The following is a 6039-nucleotide window of genomic DNA, read 5'->3' as shown; positions in this document are numbered from 1 at the left end:
TCTGAAGGAGTGCCAGGTGAAGGGAAACAGAATGTTCAACCTGGAACTGTGGATCTCCACTGTGAGGCCACACCCCTGGCTGACCACAGATGTAAGGATAATATACTTACAAGTGGTGGGCACCTTCTCCCTTCCTGAAATTTCTTTTCATTGTAGAATTGTCACATTCCCATTGTATATTTGTCTACCAATGACCTGGAGGAGGTGAAATGGCTTAACCAGTGTCCTGAATTTGGAGATGGTAAGCTGGCATGCTTGGCTCTGCCTTCCCCTTTCCTTGGGTGCATGCTCCATGTGCAAAGTCAATGCTGCCCACTGACTCTTCAATGCAAACTATCTTGTATTCCTTTAACTACTGCGTGTCAGCACTTCCTCTATCCTGGCCACTGTTCTGACCTTGTGGACCTCAGAATGAGCAGAAAAGATAATGATCCTCCCTCATGTTATAGGAGATGCAGACAAGAAGCAAAGCACATAGACAATAAAAATAAAAATTCATGTTAATTAGAGAAAAATGAAATAAACAGAAGCTTATTATGAACAGCCCCACAATGTGGAAGGAAAGGACAATCCCATAATGTTGTCTTCTGCCCTCTACATGCTAGCATGTGTCCATACAGTTTCACCTAGTATTTATTATTTAATTACAAAGTACTTAAGGATATTCTAAACATTATTCTCATGTTTCATGTTTAAATAAACTTTTTAAAAAGACTTAAAAAAAACAAGCAAAATCAGAAGATTGTTGTGGGGGATCAAGTTTGCCAAGCTGGCATCGGTAGAATTAAGCGATGTAGTTGAGCATCCTGAAGAAAACAAAGGCATTGGACAGGTAGTTGTCTGGGAGAATTATGTCTGAAAAGGACCTGTGTGTATGTCCAGTGTATGTCAGGGACGGAAGGCAATGATAGAGTCTGCAGAAATAAGAGACGTCTAGAAGGACAGGGAGAGGTCCACAGGCCCACACCAAAATAAAGGATAACTGATCAGTATGCAGGACTGAAACAGCCATAGGCTTCTGAGGTGAATCCTCCTAACTATTCATCTTCCAGTTCTGAGCAATCACTTGTTTCCAGTCCTCAACAGTCACTGAGCAGCTGGTGCAGGCACAGCCTGTGGGCCCAGGTAGCACCCATGTCTTTCATTTGAGCAAAGCTGTCAACTGTGTCTATACTTAGCGCCTTAAGTAGCTTCCTGAGTATGTGGAGGGACTCTCGGCTCACTCACCTCCCTACCATGAGCCTCACATCCCAAACAACAAAAATTACAGCAGTAGCTGAATAACCGTAACAAATGAGCTTGTAGGATTTGTTTTGCTTTCTGCCAAAGGAGCATTCAGAATCTGGTGCTCTGCCCACACCAGGGAAGGCTTGGAGTCTTTCAAAGGGTCTGTGAAGGGGCAGGCATTTGCAAAGCAATAAGCTCTTACTGGCCTTTTTCATTTCCATCCTCCCATGTAAAGTTTCTTTATTTTTTTCTGGGTGGAATTTTCCAGGAGTTATATGGTATGTCATAGAAAAATAGATTAAGTTCAGAAGCAAATTGAAGGCCTCTCTTTTCCAGCTACACATTTGAGTGAGTCATGATTCTCTTTATATATTTCCATCAAAATAACATATTACAACAGATTGAATGCAAAAGTATGGGGATCCAGCTGTCATCTATTAAGCCAAACTTAAAGAGATTTGCTAAAAGTTAGAACATGTCACTCTTGGCACTAAATATTTTTTGAAAATGAAGTTACTTTTCATATAAGGCAGATTTATGCTAATATAGAAGTTTGTTTTACTTATAAATAATTCATAAACATTAAATTTTCCCACAGTTTTAGTTTTTAATAAATTATCAACACATATAATCCACATAAAAAATGGGGGCTTGTTTGGTATTTTGGGCTTCTGAAATGTGGGGATGAGTGACTTGAAAAGGTTTTGATACAGAGCCCCTTGTCTTGCTGTAGACTTTTTCCCAGGAGGCTGCCTTCAAACTCCAGTTTCTTGTTCTAAGATATCACATAAGCACTCAGCCATTTCCCAGCTTGCTTGTCTTTGGGGCATCTATATATGTGCAAAAAACCCTTAGATTAAGGTCTACCTTCAGGGAAAAACACACTTTTGAGGTGCTAGGGAGGACCTTGCTCAATACAGGCAGGTACTCTACCCCAAGTCACATCCCTAGCCCTCTCTCCACAAAATGCACTTTCATCTGGAGAGTTGTGGGAGATAGGATGTTACACTCTTAGAAGTGATGAGAATGGACAAAGAAACCCTGTGGATGGGAGCAACCTGCAGTGAGGAGCCTGGCCTCTACCACCCAGGACACTTGATTACTAGCTCCCAAGCACCGTCCTACTGAAGAGCTGTGGCTGAGTGTTATTCACCTGAGCTGAATGGTACAATCATAGACTTGTGTACTCTACTCAAAACCTGATGAACTACAACTTTGTGAATGGAACAACCCAGAAATCTTCAAGTTTTCAACTTCTAGAGTGATTTTTGAAGCAGCCAGGATTGGGACCTTCACATCAGCCTTTTGAAAGTCTGTCAAATAGTTATGGGCATGTGAGAATTGTTATTTGCAGACAGTATTACTCCCTGCCATCTACTGCAGGCTTTCACTACCTGCCTTTGGTGATTAGGTCTCTTGGACTAGGGAGGCCCTGTGTCCAGTGATCCCTATTTATACAGTAAGCGCCCCCCAGGGGGCAACATGCTCCCTCTTGTTCAAGGGTATCATGTCAACAGGTTTATGATGTATTTGCTCCACCTTCAGGGTAAGGAAGTATGGAGTAAATGAGAGTAAGGAAAGAGAGATCCCTTGGATAGGCATGGACAAGAGTATCTAGCAGCAAATGCCACAGGACTGCAGGCCACCATACAGTGCAAGAAAAGTACAAAATGTGGATATGGATTTCTCCTGAACTGACTCATAGGCCTCTGTGGAGGATTCTGGTCGCTTCTGTCAACTTTGAAAAATGTTGGCACCAGTGTTAATGTAGTCAGTGGATATTAATGACTGATGATATCTCTCTGTGTATATAAAGAGCTTTTGGCCATCATTCTGTTTCCTTCATGCTCCTGAAACCAAACTGATCATTTCTCTGTTTCCATCTAGCTCTAGTATGATGATGTAGAACCCCATTGGCTCTCCTCCTATACAACCAGCTCCAAATTCATATCCCTCCCCTTCTCACATGTAATTTCAGTTCTGACTCTTATAAAAAGTAATGTGTGTTTGTGTGAGTGTGCATTTGAGTTTGCTTGTGCATACCAAAGTTGACATCTGTGTTTTCCTTGATGGCTACCTACTTTAGTTTTTGAGATAAGGTCTCTCTTGGATTAAACTATACCAGTTGGTGAGTGAGCTCCAAGTGTCCTTCAGTCTCTACCACTCCAAAGCTAGGATTATTAGCATGTACCATCATGACACGGTTTCTAGGTGACTGCTGGGGACCCAATTTCAAGTCCTCAAGTTTTCAAGGCACATATGTAACTACAACACATGAGCTTGAAAAGCAATGTCTACTCTTGACAGTCAACACCTTACCCATGTTAATTATATCATTTAACTTATCCAGGCCATTCATTTTTTGATTAATTTTTAATGATTTGAAGAGATCATACTATATGTTTTGCTAATACTCACACATACTTTTAACTCCTTCTATGTCTATGGTAGTGTGAATGAGAATAGTTCCTAGAGGCTCATATATTTGAAAACTTGGTCCCTAGGAAATTACACTATTTTAAAGGATTAGGAGGTGTGGCCTTATTGGAAGGTGTGGCCTTGTTGGAGGAAATGTGTAACTAGGGGGTAGGAAATGATTTTAAAAACCTAAGCCAAGCCCAGTGGCTCTCTCTTCCTGTTGCCTAAGGATCCAGATGTAGAACTCTCAGTTACTTCTCTAGCACTATATGCCTGCATGTTGCCATGTTCCTCATCATGATGATAATGGGCTAAATCTCTGAAACTGTAAATAAGCTCTAAATAAATGTTTTCTCTTATAAGAGTTGCTTGGTCATGGTGTCTCCTTACAGCAATAAAACACTAAGATAACATCCATCCTCCCTTCTCCACCCACTTGACTTTGTGTCTACTCCCCTGTTTTTAGACCCATAAAATATCATTTGTGCTACCCATATATTCTTGGATGTGTGGCCTTGTACTGGAGTATGGTCAAGTTACCAGTGTCCATATTCTTAAAGAAAATTGACTCTTCCTCTCCTAGTAGCTATCAATTATACTAGCTTCAATGATGAGGGTTAATAGATACACTGATCTATGGTATAATGGTAAGTCATTTGGAGACAGTTTAATACCACAGACATTTATCAGAATAATAATATTAGATTCTATCCTAGGGCCTGTGACCTGCCTAGTTAGAGGCTATTAGCCTTCAAAGCAGTTCAAGGTACGGGTTCCAACTTATACAGTGGGTTTTAAATCCAACTAGAAAGTAGTTTGCTACTCCCATGACTTGATGCCTCCTTTGTTCCAATGGGGCATGTCTGGGTAGGCTATTCATTACAATAACTTGCAGAATTCACAACTGGGTAAGTAACATTTCCCCCCCTCTGATAGCATCCACAGCACCATCTAGCACCGTGAAATTTAACCAGTAGCCAGTAGCAATGAAATTTCCAGGTCAGTACTAACTTGATCTCTTTACATTCTATGACTCATGTATGTGTCATCTTTAGCAATAGAGTCTTCGCAGTAAGTTCTGGAAGGTATGCAAGAGGAATGGCAATAGCCCATAATGTTTTGAGGTCAATGGAACCACTGGCAACAATCCCAAAAGAGGTAACCCACTATTGGCATTGAATTTTTTATTTGCTTGTCTTTTGTGTCTAATAGGAGCATTGTCACCAAGTGATAGGGTAGCTCTTTATGTATGTGTCTCTCTGTATGTATATCTATGTACACACACATACTTCTATAGTAGTAGTTTTCATATCCATATGAATTTTAGGAGACATTATTATTTGTGAAAATTAATGCTTACCTGCATGTATACATATGTAGGACAAGAATGCCTGGTAGCTGCAGAGATCAGAAGGGGGTGTTTTATCCCCTGGAACTGGAGTTATGAATAGCTGTGAATTACACATGGGTACCGAACTGAAACTGGGTCCCCTGTAAGGGCAACCAGTACTCTTAACTGCTGAGCCATCTCTATAGACTCCTACCCCATGACTTTTTTGAAAGATCATTCTTTGATAGTTATCCCTTTCCATAGTCCATCCTTGACCCTCACCACCCCTATTTAACCATTTCTCTTTTTAATTTTTAAATATTTTTCCATTTAACAATTTCTATTTTATCACTCCCTTTAAACTTTTAGGCCACTGTGTTCTATCTTCCTTTGAAAACCATGACACCTTACAAATTTCTAGACCTGTGTGGGTATTCCAAATGAAAGACATATGTCTGAATAGTCATAGCTAACACGCACAACTGAGAGAAAACCTGCAACATGCAATGTTTATCCTTTTGTATCTGTTTGCCTCATGCAGAATTATTATTCTCTATATTCAGCTCTATCCATTCACCTGTGAGCTTCATAATTTCCGTTTTCTTGAGGTCTGAATGATATCCATTGTGTAAATGCACCGCATTTTCATTATCCATTCATACATGGATGGGCATCTGAGTTATTTCGGTTTTCCGGCTATTGTGAATAAAGAATCAGTGATTACGAATGAGCAGGTATCTCTATAATAGTATATAGAGCCCAAGAGTGTAGCTGGATCACATGATGGGTCTATAGGTTTGGAGGAACCTTGACACTGATTTCCAACTGGCACTGATTTTCTTGGTGGCTGTACCAGTTGGCACACCCACTAGCAGTGAATACATATTTCCCTTTCCCCACACCCACACCAGCATCTGTTGTCATTTAGGTTTTTGATCTTATCCATTTTGAATGCGGGAAGGTGAAATTTCAAAGTAGTTTTAATTTGCATGTTCCTGATGGCTAGGGATGTTGAACATTAAAAAAAATTCTCTTTTATTTATATTTCATATTTGAGAACTCTG

The sequence above is a fragment of the Cricetulus griseus genome, chromosome 4 (genome assembly GCF_003668045.3).
Source record: "Cricetulus griseus strain 17A/GY chromosome 4, alternate assembly CriGri-PICRH-1.0, whole genome shotgun sequence".
NCBI classification, from domain to species: Eukaryota; Metazoa; Chordata; class Mammalia; order Rodentia; family Cricetidae; genus Cricetulus; species Cricetulus griseus.
Note: the sequence above shows the minus strand (reverse complement) of the source record.